We start from the raw sequence: 11746 nt of genomic DNA, 5'->3' as shown, positions 1-11746 counted from the left end.
AGCTGATCTCTGAGAAGAGATGTGGTGGCTACATGCCTATGAATTGTGTTACAATGAGGCTCAAAGTCCTATTTATCATTAAGTAACAACGGAAAATCCTAAACATCCACAAACCTAACCCTATGAGATGAAGCACCAAAACTATGAGCCCTGTTTTGGTAAATTGGTACATCAACTTCCTAGGGTCGTAACTTTGCCATACAATCTTTGTTTGGTTATCATAATACCTTGTTTTGAATATCTCAAAGAGAACACTGAAAATGAAATGGTAGAACCATTTGTAGCTTTTGAAATCTCTCTGTTTCCCCTAAAAAAATGTCATTCAGGGCCTCAAAATGGCTCTAGAAGTTTAGGACCCCAAAAAATGCCAAAAATAGTAAATTGAGATACAATTAAGGAAACTGAAAAAATAAAAGAGGCAGTGTTGGGGGTCCAAGTGGAATAGGAGTGTGGCCACCAATATCCACCAATATCAATCTCCTCTTAATGCAACACCCCATTCGTAAGATGGAAAACAGTGATTCCCTTAAAAATATAGTGAGTACTACTATAGAATAAGTTGTACGATTTGAAAACTGAAGGGAAGGTTTCACTCAAAATGATAGCTTTATTTTGAAGGATTAAAGCAGAAATAAGATCTCTTAGAGGATAGGGAGAAAGACATCCAACAGGGGTCGAGTTCTTTGAGTTTGATCCTCCCTAAAGACGAAATGAGGACTTTTCTCATATAATTTTAGAGATGAGACAAAATGCGTAGACATGTATCGCAATTATATACTGATGGAATGTTGTATACAATCATATTGAAAATAAAAATCAAAGAAAGGGATATTAGAAGTTTTTCAACTATGATTTTCCCAGGGGAAGAAAATGTTGTAGAATGATAGTGAATTTTTCTTGTATGGTTGTGCACATTACATAATTGGGATAAGGATGTCTTGTTTTAAAGGAATTGTGCTTTCTACCATTTACTCTAAAATCAAGAACTGTGCCTTCTATCATTCACTCTAAAAAGAATCAGTAAATCAGTTCATTTACATATCAGTTTACTTCTGGAGATTTAGACAAGGTAGATCCATTGAAACCATTGTAAATGTTACTCTTAGACTTCTTTGGAAAGGCAGATCATTGAAACCAATGCAAAATATGACATTTTAAGCTCATATTTCTTTGCCAAACTTTTAAGTGGAAAATGATTGTAAAAATTCATTTCTTGAAAGTTGTAAAAAAACCCGCATTTAAATTTATTAGGCAAGGGATATTCTTTAACATGAAACTCGTGTTGTTCTATTGAATGTCTTGCATATCTACTTCTATAGGGTGTGAACATGAAACTCGTATTCTTTTCTCTACACAACTATAACCTATTTGTTCACTTATATGGCTAGAAAATGAATGCGTGGTAATTTTTTCCCTTTGGTTCTACATATATTGAGAGAAATTGGCACTCCCCATCCAATCTAGCCATAGGTACTAGCAAAGGTGTGAGGAGTTCCATCGAGAAGAAGGAGGAGAAGGGAGCGAAGCAGGTGGTCTAGTGGTTCATCGCACAGTGGAGGAAAAAGGCTAAGGAGAAGGACTAGTTAGAAAAGGAGCACGCTGCAAAGCAACGGGCAAAACAAGAAGAGCGTGACTTCGAGTGAAGTGGTAAATCCCTTCACCTGAGATCGAGGAAGAGGAGTAGTCATAATAGGGCAGTGACAGAGACGAAGTATAGAGCACTCCATTCCAGGTGAAGAGGTACAGGGAACAAGAGAAGGAGGGGCCCCAGAAGAAGTGGAAAGCGACAAATCCATCATTAGATCTGATCACACTAACAGAAGGAGACCTTGACGATATCGGAGATAAGGTGTCTAATACCACAACATAACTGTTGCAGTAGTTTGAATAGAAGCACCAGTAGTCGTTAAGTACTATTCAGAAGGATCTGCATGAGATGCAGATCTAGACCAGTCAGATCTAGGTGACCGTGGGGCAAGTAAGAACCACACAAACAAGCTTGGCACTGGGGACTAGTAAGGTAGCAGAGACCATTAGATCACTAGATCTCTGGGCAGCCATGCTACCAGAAGGATCATTGAGCACAGAAGTGGCCAATGACAAGTTCATTGTGATTTTTCTAACGAACATCAAACTCAACCTCGCAACTCTTCCCAATGAGTATCTTCACAAGCTGCAGACAGTTGTGACAGCAGATCTCAGAGCATGGGAGTAGCGCGCTCTCAGCCTCATAAGTGAATATTGGGTGAACAACAAGAAAATGTTCACTGAGAAGATAGAGTTCTTGAAAGAAAAAGAGATGATCCAGGTGCAGAGCACCCAACTAGCACTCATAGTGGCAAAAGCATGCAGGAAAGTGCCAAAGTTAACATTCCTAAGGAGACACCACTCGAGGCTAAGATCAAGAAACTGGCAGCAGGTGTGCATGATACCAAGGCAAAGGTGGCCAAAGTCTAGTTTGAGCTGAACATGAAAATAATAAAATTGGAGCTGAAGTAACAACCGTCAACCGTGCCAGAGGTTAGGGCACATCGTGAAGTCGCTGTTAAGGATGGAGTCACTATAGTGGATGTCGCGATTGTGGACTACACAAAATTATTTGAGCAGGTCATGGAAGTAGTAACGGTCCTGCAGGAAGATCCTAACCTATAGAGATTAAAGATAGAGACTCACGAGCTTTAGCAACAGTGCGACAATGTGCAAGAAACAACATGCAAAGTGGCTACAATGCAGTGCCTCACCAAGTTGCAGGAGGGGAAGTAACTCCTTGTACAAGTGGAAGCCACACAGAAAAAAGAGGTAGTCCTTAAGGTGCAGTTGGACCCTTGGTTTGAAGAAGACTACCAATTCTCTGCTAACATACAAGACAAGTTGGAAAACCTGTAGCTTACTTGATAGAAGACCAAGCAGGATAGCGAACCAACAACCATAGAGCAGTTGGTCGAATAGGTGAAGTAGGTAGCCACGTAGAGCGCAAATGAAGTAGCAGTGATTGAAGTGGAGTTGGGGAATATTCGCAGTACGACCTGCACACCAGCTGAGTGACTGAAGGAAGAGTCATGATCTTTGTGTTGGGGGCCTATTGGGATGGGGTCCCCTGGGGTCAGTTTTGGGGCAAAAGCACAAGTTTTGATGTATAGAGATATAAAGTCTCCACAAGTTGTGGTTGCAGAGAGTGTAGTTAATTAAAGAGTGAAAAAGTGTTTTACCCTCTTTTATGTAAGTTAAGCTGGCTTTTTGAAGATCTACTCATGGTTCGCGGAGAATAGAATTGTATAAATAGGTGTGTCCTAGGGATGTCTAAGGCAAGTGAGAAGTAGTCTACCGATACGAATGGAGACGTCTAGTTCAGAAGTAGAAGTCTTAAAGGAGGGAAAGGCTCTACAACTAAGTGCACATAGGCCTAGAGTAGTGTCCATGACTGAGTGTGTGGACCCCTATAGCTGAGTGCGCAGAGAAGTTTTGAGTCTGTGAGCTTAATTGAATATCAATAGAGAAGATTGTTGTAGAAATTCCTGTGTTTTATCTATTAACTTCTGTTATATATGAATGCTATTTATGTTATGATGAATAATGGGTTATGAAATAATGATGTATTGATCGCCGACCTTACTTATTTCATATTGTTATATGAAAGTAATTAATGTTAAGTAATTACATGAATACTATAACACATTTTGTTAAAATTATCAAACACTTAAGTAGATCTCAGAAAATAATGGCCTAAGTGTGATCTATGGTGCGTGTAAGTAGATAATTCACCTGTTTAAAGTTCGCAAAAGCTGATCGTGAACCTTCACAGAGGTTGAGAGTCCAATTAGAGGAAGTTACAACAATAAGCTACATTAGCGTAGAATTCTGCGCGAAGGTAGATCTAGGTCACCAAAATGACATCACGCTGATCTCTGGGTGCGCAAACATGGTTCCAGCATCCTGCCATACTGCTTTGTCTCAGACTTCAGCCTGCGCACCATGGATCGATGTTGAAAGGGCCAGTTGTGTAGGGATTTGTTTGGTGCAACTAACTAGTGTCGAAATTTATAGTCCTTCTAAATAGGTTGAACCTAGGAGGCTTGTTTCTCATGGTGGTCTCACTTGAAATTTGCTTCAATTCTAGAAACTCATTTCATATAGTCTTGAGAGTACGGGTCAAGCTCTCAAGATCAATAGTTTCTTTCTCTTTGGTCTTACTTACAGAGGCCTGAGACCTCTTACTCATGTCCTTGGAGTCTTTATCTAGTTCATCATCTAAAGTGAATCCAACCACACATTAGTCCTTTTCAACCGCGATTTCCTCTTCATAATTTTCAGTTAGTTTTTGAATTGAAGTTCTCTTTACAAAATGTACAATGCTGGTTGGCAAGGTAGACATGTAATAATCGATGGTGATGGAGTCATGAGGTTTATTGTTTGCTAATAAATTTCTCGAAATGTGGTTAAACCTCTGATTAAAATCTTTCACCTTTTCCTTTTTTCCATCTTGATATTTCCCAACTCTTTCAATAACATGGCGGGGGTATTGTCATCAACAAATATCTCAAGGAAAATTTTCTTAAACCCCCTCAAGTTTTGGATGGAATTGAAAGGAAGACTATGATACCACACATGTGGTCTACCATGTAAGGTACACAGAAACAACCTACATGCAACATCATGATAGCGTACCTCAAGTGTTTGTAGATGTAGTTAGAAGTTGTCTAGATTGTCGTATGTCTTTACTGCTTTGTTAGGGTCATACTTCATTAGGATATTTTTCAGGATATCTTGGCATCTTCTGTAAAAAATTGGTAGTGCAAGTGGACCTAAGACATATAATCCAAATCTTGGTCTGCTATGTCCTCTTCGTTGTCTTCAACTTTTGCTTCAGAGTCTTATTGGTCTTCTTCTTCTTCACTAAACCCACGAAAGGTATTGTCTAAGAGCACTACATTATCATTGTTGGGACTCACAATTGACCTATTTTTGACCTTATCTTTTGCCGTATTATTATCCTTTTGCAGTCATAAGTTGAAAGCTTTTATTTTATAATGACATATTGACCCCAAGGTATGAAGTAACCTTCCGCATATCTATGTTTAATTGTTTATTTCATATTCGTGAATATCTTTATACTTATCCTTGGAAACGCTGACTAAATTGTCAAATAATTGCCTTAAGTTTGCAGGAGTTATAATGTATAGTTGCTGTAACACCAAAGACAGCAACTACGCAGTTGCTGTAACACCAGAAACAACAACTACGCAGTTGCTGCAACACCAGAAGCAGCAACTCCGTAGTTGCTACAGTCAGCAACAGCAATTACCTAAAGCAAGCTATTTTGTAACAGCCACGAACAACAGATGGCAACTATTTAAAGAACCTTGACGTGGCATAATCAAGCGGAAGTCTAAAGAAAGAAGAACACAGTCAGCATGGCCCAAATCAGGAACAGCATGGGGAAATGGCAAAGGAATATGAAGATCCCGAGAAGACGGTCGAAGTCAGTTACCCGTTGTGTAACAGCCAAAGCTCAAGAAAGAATGTATTATCATACTGTTGTAACAGCACTCTGAATTGCTTATTTTTGACAAGATGGGTTAACTGAATAGGCTGTAATACTTTATTGTAATAGATGTCTCCTCTATAAAGAGGAGACATCTACATGAAAAAGGGATTAGTCAGTGTCGATGGTCGGTTTGTAAGAAGAGATTCTGAGAACATCAGCAAGTCTGAACTCTACTGTATTTAATCCTTTTGGCAGATGAATATAAGACTGTTTTTAGCACTTAATCCCGTCTTCATTTTCCTGGGGAATCTTGTGAGAGGGACTGGGCCCACCTTCCTCACAAGATTCACCCATTTACTTTCTTGTCAAGTGTGTAAGTGTGCAATAGTTTCTTTCTGGTACTCTGCTTGGATTTGATAGCATTACCTCTGGTATTCTTTGTTTTGCTAGTACTCTGTTTCATTAATCACTTGAGTTTGTTTCTCACCGGTGAATGAGAGTGCAGTGTGCATTAGTAATTCTGATTATAGGGGCAGGTGCTGAACGTCCCCATCTGGAGGATAGGGTCCTGATCCTCTGCCAACAGAGCATCCATCATTTCGCTTTCCAGATTCGTAGTTTTAATTAATTGCTTTTATTTTAACAAGTACTGTAATGACATAGCGTAAGAATTACGTATACTACAACTTTTCGATGCTTTTAGACTTTGAGTACATACAGTACGCAGTAGCCTTTGAAATAAAAAGACTTCCCCTGGTTGACAATTAATGTGGTACTTGAATGTTTAATTCTTAAACAATTCAACTAGCCAACATTTTGGCGCCGTTGCCGGGGAAGGCAACTAAAGAATTCTAAAAGCATTAATGGTTTCTTTTTGAAAATAACAGGTGTATGAGAGGACGCAAGAAACCTAATTTTACAGGCGGAAAAGGAGGAAGGAAGACTTACATCGACGAAATCATCTCTAAGGCCGAAGCATCACAGAGGACGAGTTCCTGGAGACCCCAGATCCAATACTCCTCACAAACAGACCAACAGACGGAGGAGGTAATAGGACCTGAAAGGAAGCTGGAAGCACCAGAATACACTGAGGAACCGGTAGAGGAACCTGAAGAAATAGAAGACACAGAAGACAAAGTGAGTGATTCAGGGAAAAGACCGATGGAGGATAACAGAACAGAAGGGAGAGGGGAAAACTCGCTCTCTACCATGGAATTCCCTATTGGGGAGCTCCCGAGAGGAACAACCCCCATGACAAATATTCCACTCTCGGCATTACCCAATTTTCATGGGTTATCCTCCGAAGACCCGGACGAATTCCTCTTTGAATTCGACATACTGTGTAGAAGCTATGATTACATAAGTCCTAATCAGAAGCTGAAATTGTTTCCAGCAACACTAAAGGGGAACGCATTGAGGTGGTTTATGAGCTTAGGAGCTCAGGCAATCACCACCTGGGACCAGATGAAAGAGGGATTTCTGGCTAAGTATCAAGACTACTGCCAGACAAGAGAAAGAAAGGAAGAATTGTTTAAAATGGTCCAGAAAGAGGACGAGAATTTGGAAGATTTCGTGGAAAGATTACAGTATAATCTGCAGCGGTCTGATCATCCTAATATGAGCAAAGACATTTTGAAGACCATACTGCTGAAAGGGGTAAGAGATGATTGCCTGGACATGTTGAACATGCTTGGAAAAGGGGACATTTCTAAAGAACCCTTTGATGAAATTATTAATCTCTGTATGTGGTGTTCAAGGGGAGCGCCAGGCAGATCGAAAAGCAGAGATAATGTGTATTCAAGGGTTCAAAAGTCAGCCAATGGAGGAGCAACAAGAGCTGAGATAGGTAACTTATTAGAAGAATTTAAGACTGAAATGCTGAGTTCTTTTGCTTCACAAATTGATGCTCTGCAGGTCAAGAAGAAACAGGCAGAAGTAGAAGCTGCTCTGGCAATTTTCTGTTCAAATTGCAGAGAAAAACATCCACTTAGAGAATGCCCACTGGATAGGATGCCTATATGCACAATTTGCGAGAAGGATCATGAAACACAGCAATGCCCCTCTCTTCCTGGAATCAAAGCAGCACTGCAGACAACTGAAGAAGAAGCTGAAGCAGTGTACCTAATGACACAGAGGAGACAATGGCCACAAAGACAAGGTACGAGCTCTAATACAACATTCAATCGTTGGAATAATAATTCTCCTTTTTACCCACCCATGAATCAAATGCAATACCCACCCTTCAACACAATGAACTTTCCACTTATGCAGCAACCAAATATCCCTTTTCCTGACCCTACTATGTGGAATCCTTGGGCCCCGCAGCAACCATACTTTAATCAATGGAACCCAAACTAGGCAGCCCAACAGATACCCTTTCCTCAACAACAACAATCTCTTTCCTTACCATCTAACAATCCTCCGAATAATCAGGCAATGAGACCACAGCTGCCTGTACAACCGAACCCCAATCCAAATAATAATAAGGCCTTGCAAGTTATTGACATTCAAAATCAGCCTATTTCTCCCCTGCAATGTAATGATATCCACCTTCGCTCAGGGAGAATAGTTGAACCTATTATAGATGATATCACGGACTCTGACAAAGAAGAGACTAGAAAAGAGAAACCAGCTAACCATAGTACTGAAACAGTAGAATCAGCACCTAACAATAATGACCAAACGGTAGATCCACCATTCCCTGAAAGGCTGACTCTCACTAAAGCACCTGAACAACCTACCTTCAATCTTTTAGGAGAGTTACAAAACTTGTATGTCAAAATCCCATTATTGCAAGCACTAAGGGATGTTCCTATATACGCTAGAACTATTAGAGACATCTGTGTAAAGAAACCTGGAAGGAAGGCTAAAGACCCCCTCACAGTTCATGTGATGGGGGAATTAACTGCCTTAATGACTGAAAAAGACTATCCTGTCAAGTATGGTGACCCTGGTCACCCTACAGTAACAGTCCAGGTTGGAAAAACCTTTATCTCTAAAGTCTTAGTAGACTTAGGAGCTGCAATAAATATCATGACTCTCGAGACAGCTCAATTGCTCCAGCTAAAAAACTTTATCAGGGAAACTCCTACTATCTTAGAATTAGTTGACCGTTCTACGATCAAACCTGAAGGGGTCATTGAAGACCTTATAATCTCTGTAGAATCCTGGAACTACCCGGTTGACTTTGTGGTCTTACAAACTAAAACAAAGTTGGGGGGTCATCCGTTGATTCTAGGGAGACCTTGGTTGGCTACAACAGATGCTTTCATCAGCTGTAGATCTGGATCAATGACCATCTCCAATGGACAAGAGACTAAACAGCTGACCCTCTATCCTCATGCCACTCCCATGATTAACAGTGACAATTCCATATGGGTAGACTATGAGGATGAGGAAACCCAACCGATATTAACTATTGGGCAAGCTTTGACTTTTAAAGACTCCACCGAAGATGAACTAATTAGCAGTTTTATTTCTGAACCCTCTTCGGTTAACCCAGAAACATTTAATCACTTCGCTGCAATCCTAGAACCTGAATCCCAGCAGAACATGAAAGATGAAAACTTATGCCAAACAGCATTAGGCAACTCTTCCAAGAGCACAATAGTCGAAATTGAACCTGGTAAAACGTTGAATATAAATCCTGATTTGACTGATGATGAAAAACATAAATTAATAAAGTTACTCCAAGCAAACAAAGAGGCATTCGCATGGGACTACACAGACATGAAAGGAATCTCCCCTGAATTATGTACTCATCGTATATACATTAAGGAGGGATCCCGGCTAGTCTGTCAACCCCAGCGAAGAATGAACCCTAACCTCAGAGAAATTGTCAAGGAGGAACTCCAAAAACTTTTAAATGCAGGATTCATATATCCAATATCTGACAGTGAGTGGGTTTCTCCACTTGTAATTGTACCAAAGAAGAATGGGAAATGGCGAGTATGTGTAGACTATAGATCATTAAATAAAGCAACCCAGAAAGATCATTTCCCTTTACCTTTTATTGATCAAGTATTGGATAATTTAGCAGGTAAGAAATTCTTCTCATTCTTGGATGGGTTTAGTGGATACAACCAAATCAGGATTGCACCCCAGGATCAGGACAAAACCACATTTACCAGCCCATGGGGAACCTTTGCTTATAGAGTACTGCCATTTGGGTTGTGTAATGCTCCAGTGAAATTTCAGAGAGCGGTGATAGGAATCTTTTCTGATATGTTAAACGATTCATTAGAAATATTCATGGACGACTTTACTCCTTATGGAGTGACCTTTGAAGATGCCCTGCAAAACCTTGAAAAAGTACTTAAGCGGTGCATAGAAGCACACCTCGCTTTGAGCACTGAAAAGTGCCACATGATGATGAATCAGGGCATTGTATTAGGTCATTTCATTTCAGTTCTAGGAATCCAAGTCGACCCAGCTAAGATTCAGGTGATTCAAAACCTTCCTATCCCCAAAACACAAACGGATGTGAGAAGTTTTCTAGGACATGCCGGATATTACAGAAGATTTATTAAGGATTTTTCTAAAATAGCTTCTCCTTTGTTTGTGTTATTAATGAAAAATGCTGAATTCAAGTGGACTGATGACTGTGAGAATGCATTCAATAAACTTAAGCATCAGTTGTCCACGGCTCCTATTTTGAGAGGACCTGATTGGGCATTACCCTTTCACATTTCCTCTGATGCCTCAGATATGGCAATTGGAGCCGTCCTGGGTCAGGAAGAAAACAATCTCCCCTATGCTATCTATTTCATTAGCAAAAACATGACACCAGCTGAGTTAAATTACACAGTAACTGAGAAAGAATTTTTAGCAGTTATTTATGCTATTAATAAATTTCGGCATTATATTACTAGCTATACTACCTTTGTGCATACTGAGCACTCGGCCATCAAGTATTTAATGAATAAATCAATTACAAAAATGCTCGAGTCACCAGGTGGTTATTACTATTACAGGAATTTGATATCACAATTGTAGATAGGCCAGGAAAAGAAAATGTGGTTGCTGATTTTCTTTCTCGTTTAAAAACCGATGAAAATGTTCCAGTAGATGATTCTTTTCCTGATGAGTATCTATTTGCAGTATCTGCTCACTCACCTTGGTATGCAGACATTGCCAATTACCTAGTTGCAGGAAAATTACCATCACACCTATCACACAGGGAAAGAAGGAAGATCATCCAGCAAAGTGCTAGGTACAGCTGGATAAGCGGGTGTCTGTTCCACACAGGAATAGATCAAGAAATCAGGAGATGCGTCGGGGAAGATGAGATTTATGACATATTGAAAGCTTGTCACGATGGTCCTTGTGGAGGACATTTTGCAGATAAAGGAACAGCTCACAAGGTACTTAGAATGGGTTATTACTGGCCATCACTTTTTAAAGATGCTAGAAAATATGTGAAGGCTTGTGACAGCTGCCAAAGAATGGGCCAGCCCAACCATAGGGATGAAATGCCACTCAACCCTCAGGTAACTCTCGAACCCTTTGAGAAATGGGCATTAGATTTTGTAGGTCCCATTAATCCTCCATCCAATCAAAGAGTTTACATTTTAGTATGCACAGATTACATGACTAAATGGGTAGAGGCCAAAGCACTCATTAAAGCTAATGAAGAAGCAGTACTAACATTCTTATTTGAAGAAATCTTTGTTAGATTTGGACTACCCAGAGAATTAGTCACTGATGGAGGACCTCCTTTCAATTCTCACGGTTTCAAAGATACGCTTCAGAAATATCATATCAAGCATAAGATGACCACACCTTACCACCCCCAAGCAAATGGGCAGGTGGAAAGCACAAATAAGGTCATAGAAGCTATCTTAACAAAAACAATAAAGGAGAATAGAAGGGACTGGTTTCAGCGCTTGCTCGAGGCTCTTTGGGCCTACAGAACCACTTGGAGAAACACAACAGGATTTTCACCCTATGAATTGGTTTTTGGAAAGAATGCTATTTTTCCTATAGAATTTGAAATTAAAACCTTAAGAACTACCTTAGTTGTTAACCTTGATTTAACCGATGCACAGACAGCTAGGTTGCAGCAGTTGCAGGAACTGGACGAGAAAAGACTGGATGCCGTCCACCAAACAACTATGATACAGCAACAAAGGAGCAGATGGCATGACAGAACCATTAAGCAAAAGCAGTTCCAGAAAGGTAACTGGGCTCTACTTTATGATTCACGTTTCGAGAACTTTCAAGGGAAGCTGAGAACAAGATGGCTAGGACCGTATGAAGTGG

The sequence above is a fragment of the Pinus tabuliformis genome, chromosome 8 (genome assembly GCF_031772625.1).
Source record: "Pinus tabuliformis cultivar Carrire ecotype Pingquan chromosome 8, CPIR1, whole genome shotgun sequence".
Lineage (NCBI taxonomy): Eukaryota > Viridiplantae > Streptophyta > Pinopsida > Pinales > Pinaceae > Pinus > Pinus tabuliformis.
The sequence above is the reverse complement of the archived record's forward strand: the minus strand, read 5'-3'. Positions refer to the sequence as shown.